This window comes from Triticum aestivum, chromosome 5A (genome assembly GCF_018294505.1).
Source record: "Triticum aestivum cultivar Chinese Spring chromosome 5A, IWGSC CS RefSeq v2.1, whole genome shotgun sequence".
In the NCBI taxonomy this organism is placed as follows: Eukaryota; Viridiplantae; Streptophyta; class Magnoliopsida; order Poales; family Poaceae; genus Triticum; species Triticum aestivum.
Window position 1 is genome coordinate 326318084 of NC_057806.1, and position 11633 is coordinate 326329716.

Sequence of the window (11633 nt, forward strand, 5' to 3'; positions counted from 1 at the left end):
TGGGCGAACGCGACGAGCGGGAGCGGGTGCCGCTTTAGCGCGCCTGGGCGCTGCACACTTGTGAGCGCTGGCGCGATGCGGGTGGCCGGGGGCTTGCGGATCTGGCGTGCTCACGCGTCCAGCGGAGGTGCGGGCCTCGCCGTGGCCGTTTTAGATCTGGCGCGCTCAGGGACGGATCTTGTTGGGGATACTACTACTGGATGTAAACCGGCCAGGGATAGCCGGTTTAACTTTATGAAGATTAGAAGCCCATGAAGACGTAAGAATAATGACGCTTTATGAAGGCCCAAGGCCCAGAGGCGAATTAATGCTTATAGATGTAAACCGACCTTATTATGTAACTTGCATTGTAATACAGGAAGTATAGAGACCGGACCGGACACGTTTAAAATCCGGCTTTGGGACTCTGTAAACCTGCGGGCGTCAACCTATATATATATAAAGGACGACCCGGCAGCGGTTCAGGGACAGACAACAACTCGAGGGCCAGTCAAAGCGGATTCGCTCCCTGGTCATCGAAACCCTAGCAATACCAATCACAACTAGACGTAGGCTTTTACCTTCATCGAAGGGGCCGAACTAGTATAAACTCCCCGTGTTCCTTTGTCCGGTTTAACCCCTTTAAGCTAACCCGTTGCGATGGCTCCACGACTAACTCCTTTCACGAGGACATCTGCCATGACAAACCCACGACAGTTGGCGCCCACCGTGGGGCTATCGCACGATGGTTTCGAGTTCTTAAAGGGCAGTTTTAATGGACTCAAGGGATATGCTGTGGGCCGGATGACGAAGAGTCATCGCGGCAAGCTCTACATCGACAACGCAGGATGGGGCCCCGAAGCTGATTCAATCGAATACGGGTACCGGGTCCCCTTTGGTGTGATTCACGTCTTCATCGGTAAGATTGGCGAACCGGGCCCTGAGCCGGACACCTGCACCGACATTATCGAGACGGCTCAGCGTGCAAGCCCTTCCCCGGTTCAGCCCATGGCAAAGCATGTTTTCGTAGGTGTCATCCACGGAGCAGAATATGAGGACGGACCGGCATCTGATGGCGAAACCGTCGTCTGCTCCAACGATGAGTCTTCTAGAGAGACCGAATCGCTTTATCAGCTGCAGAACGGCCGGATTAGTGGAGGTTCCGAGGGCAACAGTATTCCGGACTCCCCAGATCTACCAAACCGGGCAGCTATCTTCATGGCCGGTACACAATCAGCGCCCCACTCATCGACCCCCGTAGCAATGCTCTTCGGTTCGGTAACAGCCACGCCAGCAGGGGCAGGGGGCTCTGCGGCACCTCCGGCTCAAGTTCTATCTGACTTATTCGACGCTTTGGCAACATTGATGGCCGCAGAGGTGGATGCAGCAGCCCGGGATCAGCACAACGCGGAGATCGCAAAGGTAAAGGATCAGCTAACTTAGGCTAAAGCGGACCTAGCAGCAGAGAACACTAGGATAGCTACAAAACGGGCCGAGTTGGAAGCTCAGGCCTACCGGCTTAGGCTGGATCAGAATGCTTCAGAGGAAGTCATGAGAATAAGATACCGATCGCATCTCCCGCCGAGTTATGAGCCAAGGAATCTCTTCAATACGCCAGGAGCAGGAACGAGTAACCAGCCAATAGTAAACCGGAGGGAGGCGCCAGGGACAGGAGCGCCGGTTCAGCCGCGCACGACGGACCCGCCTCGTCAGAACAACATTGTGCCAAAGTATGTTCCAACGCCTCCCGGGCATTACTCCAACCCGTTGGACAACATTGTGGCCGCCGCTTCATGATTGGCAGCCCTCCCAACCGACGGCGAATCACCAGTTGCGATTGAGGCACGACGGGCCAGAGATCTCCTTCAAACAGCTCTAAACCAGCAGCAGGCATATTCGCACAGTCGTGAGAGGATTCATTCCACTCCCCGTCCAAGCCGGAGTTACAGCAGGCACGTTGAGGATGAACCGGCCGTGTCAAGCAGTGCACGTCGCCGTAATTCGTCGCGAGGGCACAACCCGGCAGGAGGAGGTGCTAATGCGTAGGATGTGGTGGATTATGGTCGCGCACGTCGAGAGGCCGAGTTAGCAACTCTGCACGGAGCCCGTCAACATACTACAGTTCACCCTACCGCTTCAGTAGAGCCAGGTGTGGTATTCAGTTCCATAGGGGTGTCGTGTCTCACCCCCGCTTTGCGTAATGTGAGACTGCCCAAGGACTTCAAAGGACCTCGTAAGATACCCAATTACACCGCCGATCTACAACCATAGGCATGGGTTGAAAGCTACGAGATGGCAATAGAGATGTTAGATGTGGATGAAGCAGTATGTGCTAAATACTTCACCATGATGTTGGAAGGAACAACTCTTACTTGGTTGAAGAGCTTACCAGCTAATTCTGTTGGATCATGGGCCGAATTGAAGCACCGGTTTATCCAGAACTTCAAAGATACTTGTAAGAAGCCCATGTCAATTGTGGGTCTGGCCGCTTGTGTCCAAGAGGATGGGGAGTCCACGACCCATTGGGTAAAGCGGGTCTCAGCTATTTTGCATTCATCGGATCGTATCAATGCAGATATGGCCGTGCTAACGTTGGAGGGCAATTGTCGTTTTCTGCCGCTCAAACAGAAGTTAGGAAGGCTCAAACGCCACTGCAATGATATGTCAACGCTTACGCTCGCTTTGATTAAGTACGCCGATTCAGATAATACCAAAGACTCTGACTCAGAGGAGGACAAACCAGGGAAAGGGAAAAAAGAACGGCAACACCAAGGGTCAGCAGCATAATCCGGCAGGCCATGGGAACAATGGTAAACGCAAGGCCGACAACAGTCTGGACTTTGTGGCTAACACCAATGCTCAGGAGAATGGTCAGCGTCGTAAGGGTAAGCAGCCCTAGAGGGGTGGAGGTTGAGGCCCCAGTTTGGAGCGCTTATTAAAGCAACCCTGTCCAAAGCATGGATCAAAGGAGAAGCCAGCATCACATCTTTGAAAGGATTGTTACATCATGCGGGATTTCAAGAACTCCAATATGTTTCAGTACGATAATGGCCCGCCCGGAGGTTCAGGAGGTGGTTTCCACGGGACGGGTTACGGAGGTGGCAGCTCCGGTTCAGGATTTCAGGGCAATCAAACCGGACACAGTAATCAAGGGAACCATGGCAACCAAGGAGGTTACAACCATTAGGGGAACCAACAACAGCAGCAGTCGGGTTACCAGAGAAATCCTAAGCAGCTAAATAGTGGGCAATATCATGTCTTTACCACTAGCTTGTGTAAGCGTGATCAGAAGCTTCACAAGAGGGCAGTAAACTCTGTTGAACCGGCGGTGCCTCGGTATTTGCGCTGGTCTGAGCAACCCATTTTGTGGAGTAGAGAGGATCACCCACCCCGGTTTGACAATCCGGATCACTTGGCCCTAGTGGTGGCCCCTCAAGTTGGGGGATATAAGTTCATTAAGGTACTCATGGATGGGGGAAATAGTATCAACATTCCATATTATGATACCTTCCATCGTATGGGGTTGACAGATAAGAGTCTTAACCGTCAAACACTGTTTTCCACGGTGTGGTGCCTGGCAAGTCTGCATATCCAGTGGGCAAGATAGCCTTAGAGGTGGCTTTTGGAGATGACTATGATTCAAGGTCAGAAACATTAACTTTTGAGGTGGTGAAAATCAAAAGTCCATATCACGCTTTGTTTGGGCGACCGGCTTATGCTAAGTTCATGGCGAGGCCGTGTTATGTTTATCTACAGCTTAAAATGCCAGGTCATAAGGGGACCATCACAGTACACGGGAGCAGGAAGATCGCTTTGGAATGTGAGGAAGGTGATGCGGCTTATGCTGAGTCGGTTTGTGCCACGGAGGAGCTGAAGTTTTATAAAGACCAAGTTGATCCGGCGGATATGACCTCTTTGAAAAAGCCAACTACGGAACACGATCCGGCGTTGAAGTTTAAATCGGCCACATATACTAAGATGGTTGATTTTGTTCCTGGCGATTCATCCAAGCAGTTCAGCATCAGTGCTAACCTGGATCCCAAATAGGAAAGCGCGCTCATCGAGTTCATCCGTGAGAACCGGGACATCTTTGCATGGAAACCTTCTGACATACCAGGTGTACCGAGGGAACTTGCTGAGCACACACTTAACATTGATCCTAAGTTTAAACCGGTCCGGCAGTTTCTCCGCCGCTTCAATGAAGAAAGGCGCAAGGCTATTGGTGAGGAGGTAGCTCGGTTGTTGGCCGCAGGGTTATCGAGGAGGTCTTTCACCCAGAATGGTTGGCTAATCCGGTGCTGGTCCTTAAGAAAAACGACACTTGGCGTATGTGTGTGGATTACACAGACTTGAACAAAGCTTGCCCTGCAGAACCCTTTGCCCTCCCTCGTATTGATCAGATCATTGATGCTACGGTGGGTTGTGACCGTTTGTGTTTTCTAGACGATTATTCTGGTTATTATCAGATCAAAATGGCAGTTAAGGACCAGGAGAAGACATCATTGATAACTCCCTTTGGAGCCTTCTGATATGTCTCTATCCCCTTTGGGCTCAAAAGTGCCCAGGCGACTTATCAACGCTGTGTTCAGAATTGTCTTCATAAGTAGATTGGGCGTAATGTTCATGCATATGTTGGGGAACATAGTAATTTCAAAAAAATTCCTACGCACACACAAGATCATGGTGATGCATAACAACGAGAGGAGAGAGTGTTGTCCATGTACCCTCGTAGATCGAAAGTGGAAGCGTTAGCACAACGCGATTGATGTAGTCGTACGTCTTCACGATCCGACCGATCCAAGTACCGAACGCACGGCACCTCCGAGTTCAGCACACGTTCAGCTCGATGACGTCCCGCGAACTCCGATCCAGCAGAGCTTCACGGGAGAGTTCCGTCAGCACGACGGTGTGGTGACGGTGATGATGTTGCTACCGATGCAGGGCTTCGCCTAAGCACCGCTACGATATGACCGAGGTGGAATATGGTGGAGGGGGGCACCGCACACGGCTGGGAGAGATCAACTGATCAACTTGTGTGTCTAGAGGTGCCCCCCTGCCCCTGTATATAAAGGAGCAAGGGGGGAGGCCGGCCGGCCCTCTATGGGCGCGCCAGTAGGAGGAGTCCTCCTCCTAGTAGGAGTAGGACTCCCCTTTCCTACTCCTACTAGGAGGAGGAAAGGAAGGAGGAGAAGGAGAAGGAAGGAGAAGGAAGAAAAGGAGGAAAGGGGGGCCGGCCCCCTAGTCCAATTTGGTTTGGGCTAGGGGGGGCGCGTGCCCTGCCTCCTCTCTTCCACCACTTGGCCCATGAGGCCCATTACTTCTTCCTCGTATTCCCGTAACTCCCTGGTACCCCTGAAAATACCCGAATCACTCGGAACCTTTTCTATGTCCGAATATAGTCGTCCAATATATCAATCTTTATGTCTCGACCATTTCAAGACTACTCGTCATGTCCCCGATCTCATCCGGAACTCCGAACTACCTTCGGTACATCAAATCACATAAACTCATAATACAAGCGTCACTGAAACTTTAAGCGTGCGGACCCTACGGGTTCGAGAACTATGTAGACATGATCGAGAAATGTCTCCGGTCAATAACCAATAGCGGAACCTGGATGCTCATATTGGCTCCCACATATTCTACGAAGATCTTTATCTGTGAGACCGCATAACAACATACGTTGTTCCCTTTGTCATCGGTATGTTACTTGCCCGTGATTTGATCGTCGGTATCTCAATGCCTAGTTCAATCTCGTTACCGGCAAGTCTCTTTACTCATTCTGTAATACATCATCCTGCAACTAACTCATTAGTTGCAATGCTTGCAAGGCTTTAAGTGATGTGCATTACCGAGAGGGCCCAGAGATACCTCTCCGACAGTCGGAGTGACAAATCCTAATCTTGAAATACGCCAACCCAACAAGTACCTTCAGAGACACCTATAGAGCACCTTTATAATCACCCAGTTACGTTGTGACGTTTGGTAGCGCACAAAGTGTTCCTCCGGTAAACGGGAGTTGCATAATCTCATAGTCATAGGAACATGTATAAGTTATGAAGAAAGCAATAGCAACAAACTAAACGATCAAGTGTTATACTAATGGAATGGGTCAAGTCAATCACATCATTCTCCTAATGATGTGATCCCGTTAATCAAATGACAACTCATGTCTATGGTTAAGAAACATAACCATCTTTGATCAACGAGCTAGTCAAGTAGAGGCATACTAGTGACACTCTGTTTGTCTATGTATTCACACATGTATTATGTTTCCGGTTAATACAATTCTAGCATGAATAATAAACATTTATCATGATATGAGGAAATAAATAATAACTTTATCATTGCCTCTAGGGCATATTTCCTTCAGTCTCCTACTTGCACTAGAGTCAATAATCTAGTTCACATCACCATGTGATTTAATAGCAATAGTTCACATCACCATGTGATTAACACCCATAGTTCACATCGACATGTGACCAACACCCAAAGGGTTTACTAGAGTCAATAATCTAGTTCACATCGCTATGTGATTAACACCCAAAGAGAACTAAGGTGTGATCATGTTTTGCTTGTGAAAGAAGTTTAGTCAACGGGTCTGCCATATTCAGATCCGTACGTATTTTGCAAATTTCTATGTCAAGAATGCTCTGCACGGAGCTACTCTAGCTAATTGCTCCCACTTTCAATATGTATCCAGATTGAGACTTAGAGTCATCTGGATTAGTGTCGAAACTTGCACCGACGTAACCCTTTAGGATGAACCTTTTGTCACCTCCATAATCGAGAAACATATCCTTATTCCACTAAGGATAATTTTGACCAATGTCCAGTGATCTACTCCTAGATCACTATTGTACTCCCTGGCCAAACTCAGGGCAGGGTATACAATAGGACTGGTACACAGCATGGCATACTTTATAGAACCTATGGCTGAGGCATAGGGAATGACTTTCATTCTCTCTCTATCGTCTGCCGTGGTCGGACTTTGAGTCTTACTCAATTTCACACCTTGTAACACAGGCAAGAACTCTTTCTTTGACTGATCCATTTTGAACTACTTCAAAAACTTGTCAAGGTATGTACTCATTGAAAACTTATCAAGCGTCTTGATCTATCTCTATAGATCTTGATGCTCAATATGTAAGAAGCTTCACCGAGGTCTTTCTTTGAAAAACTCCTTTCAAACACTCCTTTATGCTTTGCAGAATAATTCTACATTATTTCCAATCAACAATATGTCATACACATATACTTATCAGAAATGCTGTAGTGCTCCCACTCACTTTCTTGTAAATACAGGCTTCACCGCAAGTCTGTATAAAACTATATGCTTTGATTAACTTATCAAAGCGTATATTCCAACTCCGAGATGCTTACACCAGTCCGTAGATGGATTGCTGGAGCTTGCATATTTTGTTAGTACCTTTAGGATTGACAAAACCTTCTGGTTGCATCATATACAACTCTTCTTTAATAAATCCATTAAGGAATGCAGTTTTGTTTATCCATTTGCCAGATTTCATAAAATGCGGCAATTGCTAACATTATTCGGACAAACTTAAGCATAGATACGAGTGAGAAACTCTCATCGTAGTCAACACCTTGAACTTGTCGAAAACCTTTTGCGACAATTCTAGCTTTATAGATAGTAACACTACTATCAGCGTCCGTCTTCCTCTTGAAGATCCATTTAATCTCAATGACTCGCCGATCATTGGGCAAGTCAATCAAAGTCCATACTTTGTTCTCATATATGGATCTCATCTCAGATTTCATGGCCTCAAACCATTTCGCGGAATCTGGGCTCATCATCGCTTCCTCATAGTTCGCAAGTTCGTCATGGTCTAGTAACATGACTTCCAGAACAGGATTACCGTACCACTCTGGTGCAGATCTCACTCTGGTTTACCTACGAGGTTCGGTAGTAACTTGATCTGAAGTTACATGATCATCATCATTAGCTTCCTCACTAATTGGTGTAGTAGTCACAGGAACAGATTTCTGTGATGAACTACTTTCCAATAAGGGAGCAGGTACAGTTACCTCATCAAGTTCTACTTTCCTCCCACTCACTTCTTTCGAGAGAAACTCCTTCTCTAGAAAGGATCCATTCTCAGCAATGAATATCTTGCCTTCGGATCTGTGATAGAAGGTGTACCCAACATTTTCTTTTGGGTATCCTATGAAGATTTACTTCTCCGATTTGGGTTCGAGCTTATCAAGTTGAAACTTTTTCACATAAGCATCGCAGTCCCAAACTTTAAGAAACGACAGCTTAGGTTTCTCGCCAAACCACAGTTCATACGGCGTCGTCTCAACGGATTTAGATGGTGCCCTATTTAACGTGAATGTAGCTGTCTCTAATGCATAACCCCAAAACGATAGTGGTAATCGGTAAGAGACATCATAGATCGCACCATATCTAATAAAGCACGGTTACGACGTTCGGACACACCATTACACTGTGGTGTTCCAGGTGGCGTGAGTAGTGAAACTATTTCACATTGTTTTAACTGAAGGCCAAACTCGTAACTCAAATATTTTACTTCTGCGATCATATCGTAGAAATTTTTATTTTTGTTACGATGATTCTCCACTTCACTCTGAAATTCTTTGAACTTTTCAAATATTTCAGACTTGTGTTTCATCAAGTAGATATACTCATATCTGCTCAAATCATCTGTGAAGATCAGAAAATAATGATACCTGCCGCGAGCCTCACTATTCATCGGACCACATACATCAGTATGTATGATTTCCAACAAATCTGTTGCTCGCTCCATTGTTCCGGAGAACGGAGTCTTAGTCATCTTGCCCATGAGGCATGGTTCGCAAGCATCAACTGATTCATAATCAAGTGATTCCAAAAGCCCATCAGCATGGATTTTCTTCATGCGCTTTACACCAATATGACCTAAACGGCAGTGCCACAAATAAGTTGCACTATCATTATTAACTTTGCATCTTTTGGCTTCAATATTATGAAAATGTGTATTACCACGATCGAGATCCAACAAACCATTTTCATTGGGTGTATGACCATAGAAGGTTTTATTCATGTAAACAGAACAACAATTATTCTCTAACTTACATGAATAATCGTATTACAATAAACATGATCCAATCATATTTATGCTTAACGCAAACACCAAATAACATTTATTTAGGTTCAACACTAATCCCGAAAGTATAGGGAGTGTGCGATGATGATCATATCAATCTTGGAACCACTTCCAACACACATCGTCACTTCACCCTTAACTAGTCTCTGTTTATTTTGCAACTCCCATTTCGAGTTACTACTCTTAGCAAATGAACCAATATCAAATACCGAGGGGTTGCTATAAACACTAGTAAAGTACACATCAATAACATGTATATCAAATATAGCATTGTTCAGTTTGCCATCCTTCTTATCCGCCAAATACTTGGGGTAGTTCCGCTTGCAGTGATCAGTCCCTTTGCAGTAGAAGCACTTAGTCTCAGGCTTAGGTACGGACTTGGGCTTCTTCAATTGAGTAGCAACTTGCTTGCCGTTCTTCTTGAAGTTCCCCTTCTTCCCTCTGCCCTTTTCTTGAAACTAGTGGTCTTGTCAACCATCAACACTTGATGCTTTTCTTGATGTCTACCTTCGTCGATTTCAGCATCACGAAGAGCTTGGGAATTGTTTTCGTCATCCCTTGCATACTATAGTTCATCACGAAGTTCTACTAACTTGGTGATGGTGTCTAGAGATTTCTGTCAATCACTATTTTATCTGGAAGATTAACTTCCACTTGATTCAAGCGATTGTAGTACCCAGACAATCTGAGCACATGCTCACTGCTTGAGCTATTCTCCTCCATCTTTTAGCTATAGAACTTGTTGGAGACTTCATATCTCTCAACTCGGGTATTTGCTTGAAATATTAACTTCAACTCCTGGAACATCTCATATGGTCCATGACGTTCAAAACGTTTTTGAAGTCCCGATTATAAGCCGTTTAAGCATGGTGCACTAAACTATCAAGTAGTCATCATATTGAGCTAGCCAAACGTTCATAACATTTGCATCTGCTCCTGCAATAGGTTTGTCACCTAGCGGTGCATCAAGGACATAATTCTTCTGTGCAGCAATGAGGATAAAACTCAGATCACGGATCCAATCCGCGTCATTGCTACTAACACCTTTCAACTTAGTTTTCTCTAGGAACATATAAAAAATAAAATATGGGAGCTAAACGCGAGCTATTGATCTACAACATAGATATGCTTATACTACCAGGACTAAGTTCATGATAAATTTAAGTTCAATTAATCATATTATTTAAGAACTCCCACTTAGAAAGACATCCCTCTAATCTTCTAAGTGATCACGTGATCCAAATCAACTAAACCATAACCGATCATCACGTGAAATGGAGTAGCTTTCAATGGTGAACATCAATATGTTGATCATATCTACTATATGATTCACGCTCGACCTTTCGGTCTTAGTGTTCCGAGGCCATATCTGCATATGCTAGGCTCGTCAAGTTTAACCTGAGTATTCTGCGAGTGCAAAAACTGGCTTGCACCCGTTGTAGATGGACATAGAGCTTATCACACCCGATCATCACGTGGTGTCTGGGCACGCCGAACTTTGGCAACGGTGCATACTCAGGGAGAACACTTTTATCTTGAAATTTAGTGAGAGATCATCTTATAAAGCTACCGTCGAACTAAGCAAAATAAGATGCATAAAAGATAAACATCACATGCAATCAAAATATGTGACATGATATGGCCATCATCATCTTGTGCCTTTGATCTCCATCTACAAAGCATCGTCATGATTTCCTTCGTCACCGGCATGACACCATGATCTCCATCATCTTGATCTATATCAATGTGCTGTCACATGGTCGTCTCGCCAACTATTGCTCTTGCAACTATTACTATCGCATAGCGATAAAGTAAAGCAGGTATTTGGCGCTTGCATCTTATGCAATAGAGAGACAACCATAAGGCTTTTGCCAGTTGCCGGTAACTTCAACAAAACATGATCATCTCATACAACAACTTATATCACGTCTTGACCATATCACATCACAACATGCCCTGCAAAAACAAGTTAGACGTCCTCTACTTTGTTGTTGCAAGTTTTACGTGGCTGCTATGGGCTTAGCAAGAACCGTTCTTACCTACGCATCAAAACCACAACGATAGTTTGTCAAGTTGGTGCTGTTTTAACCTTCGCAAGGACCGGGTGTAGCCACACTCGATTCAACTAAAGTTGGAGAAACTGACACCCGCCAGCCACCTGTGTGCAAAGCACGTCGGTAGAACCAGTCTCGCATAAGCGTACGCGTAATGTCGGTCCGGGCTGCTTCATCCAACAATACCGCCGAACCAAAGTATGACATGCTGGTAAGCAGTATGACTTATATCGCCCACAACTCACTTGTGTTCTACTCGTGCATATAACATCAACGCGTAAAACCAGGCTCGGATGCCACTGTTGGGGAACGTAGTAATTTCAAAAAAATCCTACGCACACACAAGATCATGGTGATGCATAGCAACGAGAGGAGAGAGTGTTGTCCACGTACCCTTGTAGACCGAAAGCGGAAGCGTTAGCACAACGCGATTGATGTAGTCGTACGTCTTCACGATCCAACCGATCCAAGT